This window comes from Myotis nattereri, assembly GCF_964212035.1.
Source record: "Myotis nattereri genome assembly, chromosome: X".
Lineage (NCBI taxonomy): Eukaryota > Metazoa > Chordata > Mammalia > Chiroptera > Vespertilionidae > Myotis > Myotis nattereri.
The window spans coordinates 5,290,027-5,294,817 of record NC_138078.1 but is presented as its reverse complement, the minus strand read 5'-3'; positions in this window follow the sequence as shown (position 1 = coordinate 5,294,817).

Sequence of the window (4,791 nt, the reverse complement as noted above, 5' to 3'; positions counted from 1 at the left end):
TCTCTCCCTTTATAATAAATTATAATAAATAATAATTATTTATTATTATTAATAACAAATAAATAAACACATACATACATAAAACCAGGAACAAATGCTGGTCTGTGCCCAAAAAGGTTCAAGAAACCTTTGTGGTTCCTCATGTTGTGACCCAACCATAAAATGATTTTTGTTGCTACTTCATCACTGTCATGTTGCTACTGTTATGAATCGTCATGTAAATATCTGATATTCAGGATGGTCTTAGGCGACCCCTGTGAAAGGGTCGGTCTACCGCCAAAGGGGTTGCGACCCACAGGTTGAGAACTGCTGGCCTAAAACATCCCGCGTATGTCGGCAAATTTCCAACACATACGGCATCCCCAGGAAGAGATGCCTTTTCCTAATTCACACAAAGATGCCGTATGGACTCATGGCAACCTCAGTGGGGACTGGGTTAATATAGTGGTTGTGCTCTGCCTACTTCTGCTAGCAACTTCCTAGCTCTCGCCTCTCCATCATCACCCCAATCCAACACTCCCTCCAAGAAATGCAGAGTGTGGCAACGAGTCCCATTCATTTATTTGACAACCATTCATTGAGGGTCTCCCGGAGAGCCGGCCGCTGTTCTGGGTTGGACGTGTGGTGACCTAGAAGGCCAAGCCGCACATCACCTGCCGGCTCTGCAGTGAGCCCACGGACACCCACGTCGGGCTGAGCCGGAAACCCCACCCCACGCCTTCCTTCTCCACAGTCATTTGATTTCAGGGGAGTAAATCCACCAGGCGCAATAACAGTGGCCGCAGGCTTCCACGTGATGCCCTCACTTTGTCCTCATGACAATCCAGTCCCATAGTACAGTGGAACCTCGTTTCTCCAACATCTCCCATCTCGAACAATTTGCTCCTTTTTCACGTATATGTTATTAATTTCAGAGAGAGAGAGAGAGAGAGAGAGAGAGAGAGAGAGAGAGGAACATCAATGATGAGAGAGAATCATTGATTGGCTGCCTCCTTTATGCCCCCCACTGGGGGTCAAGCCCACAACCTGGGCATGTGCCCTTGACCAGAATTGAACCCTGGACCCTTCAGTCCACAGGCCGATGCTCTATCCACTGAGCCAAAATGGCCAGAGCAGGAGCCCATCTTTGTATGTGCTCATGGGAACTACCCAAAGCAGACCTTTTCCTGTTCCATGAACTGGGTTAGGCAAACATCACTTCCGGCTATGGCTAGAGAGCCGGCAGCTTCCTGCAAATGTGTTCATTTACTCTATAAATATAAAAGCCAAGCGACTGGAACAACGGAACAACCAGAACGAACAACCAGTGGCTATGACGCGCACTACAGCGGCCAACCGCCTGATCGGGGCCCCAATGGGTCCCCCCACCTCCTGTGTCCCCTCCCCCACAGCCGGCCTGGCCCTGATCAGCCCCCATCAGGGCGGGCTGGCCAGACCCCACCCGTGCACGAATTCATGCACCAGGCCTCTAGTCTTAAACAACATTTGGTCACATTTATTAGCACTTATTATATTAGACACTCTTCTAAAGACATCTATTAACTCATATATTTCTGGGTTGTTGTTTTTGTTGTTGTTAACCCTCACCTGATTTTTAGAGAGTGGAAGGGAGGGGGAGAGACAGAGAGAAACATCGAAGTGCGAGAGACACATTGATTGGTTCCTTCCTGCACACACCCCAACTAGGGCTGGGGATCGAGCCTGCAACCAAGGTATATGCCCTTGACTGGAATTGAACCTAGGACCCCTCAGTCCCTGGGCCAACACTCTATCCACTGAGTCAAAATGGCTCAGTTTTTTTAAAATATTTATTTATTTATTTTATTTCAGAGAGGAAAGGAGAGGGAGAGAGAGGGACATCAATGAGAGAGAATCATGGATCAGCTGCCTCCTGCACGCCCCACACTGGGGATCAAGCTCAAAACCCAGGCATGTGACCTGGCCAGAAATCCAACTGTGACCTCCTGGTTGATGGGTGGATGCTCAACCACGGAGCCACACCGGCTGGGCTGCTCATTTATTTCTTATGCAAACTGTAAGATCGGGACTGTTTGATCCCTCTCTTGCTCACAGATAAGACACCTCACCCAAAGTCACTCACCAAAGTCACGGCAGGAATGTGGTGGAGCTGGACCAGGAGCGAATCCTGCAGTCTCCTAACTCCACCAGGTGGGAGGGCGGGAGGAAGACACAGCTGTGGGGCAAACCAACAAAAGGCCGCTTATGCTTCTGAATGTCTGTTAAAACTTTGAATTAACTTCCAGGAGGCTATTTCCACAATTATCTAAAGAGAATAGGTAAGCCCTAGCTGGTTTGGCTCAGAGGACAGAGCGTCGGCCTGCGGACGAAAGGGTCCCGAGTTCAAATCCAGACAGGGGCACGCACCTCAGTTGCAGCCTCCTCCCTGGCCCGGGCCCTGGTCAGGGCTCATGCAGGAATGTTTCTCTCTGTCTTTCCCTCTCTCTTCTACTCTCCCTAAAAATCAATCGAAAAATATCCTCGGGTGAGGATTAACCAGATAAGAAAGAAAGGAAGGAAAGAAGGAAGGAAGGAGGATAGGAAGGAAAGAAAGGAAGGAAGGAAGAAAGAAAGAAAGAAAGAAAGAAAGAAAGAAAGAAAGAAAGAAAGAAAGAAAGAAAGAAAAGAGGATAGGTGAGCGGCCGACCCCCAGGAGCCACCGCGTCTTGCTCAGCCATGAACTTTCGGGCCTGTTGCCCACACTGATCCCAAAGAACAAACACTTGTTCCTTATGGACTTCGCACCTATCCCAGAACCAGCCCGGCTTCACCTGCCCCCCCCCCCCTTTATCTATAGCCAATGTCAATTCTTCCAAAACCCCCACAAAACCCTTCCAGGGGGTCATGATCAACATAAACTGATGAACAAAAATAGATCCAGAGACAGAGAAGCATCGAACAGACCGCCAAACCTCAGAGGGGAGGCGGGGGAGGGTGGAGGGGGTAAGAGATCAACCACATGCATATGAACATAACCCATGGACACAGACACTGGGGGGGGGGGGGCGAGGGCATGAACTGGGGGGTGGGAGTGGTCGGGGAGAGGTCAATGGGGGAAAAAGGAGACATACATAATAGTTCCAACAATAAAGAATAAAAAAAGAAAGAAAGAGAAAAACAAAATAGTGTAAAGTTATAAACACAAAACAAAACAAAACCCTTACATCTTTCTTCCCCAAACTGCGCCCAGGAGCCAGGCGGCCCAGGACTGCGGCCAGGCGGCCTTCCTCCTACCCCCGAGGCTGGTGACCCAGGCGCAGCACCTGGGACTCTTTCTGGCTTACGTGGCTCAATAAACCTTCGTTTGGAAAAGCTTTCAGCTGTGAGAGTGTTTAAGGCTGAAAAAAAGAGGAATATGGACTCACTATTCTAGTAACCAGAAAAGTGTTTCTAGCTAAAATATAACTTCTAAAATCTAAAAAGCAAACACCTAAGCATAAACAAATTTCTCTTCTGCCCTGACCGGTTTGGCTCAGTGGATAGAGCGTCGGCCTGCGGACTGAAGGGTCCCAGGTTCGATTCCAGTCAAGGGCATGTACCTTGGTTGCGGGCCCAGCCTCCTGCTGATCCAAATAGCCCTTTAGGACCGGCTTTATACTAATGTTGTGGCCTCACCCCATAACAAAGAAACAGAATTTCCGGAGTATGAGGCCCGGAAATCAGGATTTTAAAACAATTCCCAGGTGATTCTCATGTGCAGCCAAGGTTGAGAACCACCGCCCTATAGGAAAACATACAGCCTTCACACAGCTTGTGATAAAGAGCAGCAGTGAAAATACCTCCCACAAAAATAAGTTTACGTATCATTAAATCTGAAAATTAAAAAAAACCTCACATTGATAGCTCAGCAGCCAAGTCTTCGTCCCTGGAGACTTGTATTAAGCACTAAATTGTTTCTCTTATCCCCAGCACTACTTGGTGGACTTTCTTTTCTAATACTTCAAAGCAGCTGAAATTAGAGAATTAGCATAAAGCCGGTCCTAAAGGGCTATTTGGAATCCAGGGTTTATTATTTTTATTCATCCAATAATAAACATTCAGTGAGCACCTGCTCTTTGCCAGGGGTGCCTCTAGTTGCTTGAGAATAAATACAAATAAAACTCATCTTTTATTGTGTGTTAATCGTCACCTGAGGATATTTTCCCATTGGTTTTTAGAGAGAGTGGAAGGGAGAGGGAGAGACACAGAGAGAGAAACTTCAATGAGAGAGGGACACCGATTGGTTGCACGTGCCCCAACCCTGGGGCCAGGGATCAAGCCCACAACCAGGGTACGTGCCCTTGACCAGAATTGAACTTGAGCCCCTTCAGTCTGCGGGCCAATGCTCTACCCACTGAGCAAAATGGGCTAGGGCTAAACAAAACTCATGTTTGTCTTCAAGGAGCTTGGCATCTCATTGAGACAGGACAAGCTGAATAGGAAAACGAAGACAGATAAACAGCACTTTGCAGCCAGCTGTAAATCCTATCTTCCCTAAAGCAGGGAGATTTCAGAGAGAGGAAAGGATAGGGAGAGAGAGACAGAAACATCAATTGGCTGCCTCCTGCAAGCCCCCTACTGGGGATCAAGCCCACAACCAGGGCATGTGCCCTGACCAGGAATCAAACCGTGACCTCCTGGTTCATAGGTCAACGCTCAACCACTGAGCCACGCCCTGTATTGTTCCATTTCCCCTGGTCTGCCAGCTGTGTGATTCTGGAAGGGGTCAAAATAATGGAAATTTCCTGTGTCTGGGCTGCTCGTGTGCCCACCCGGTAAGGTAGGATCTTTCTT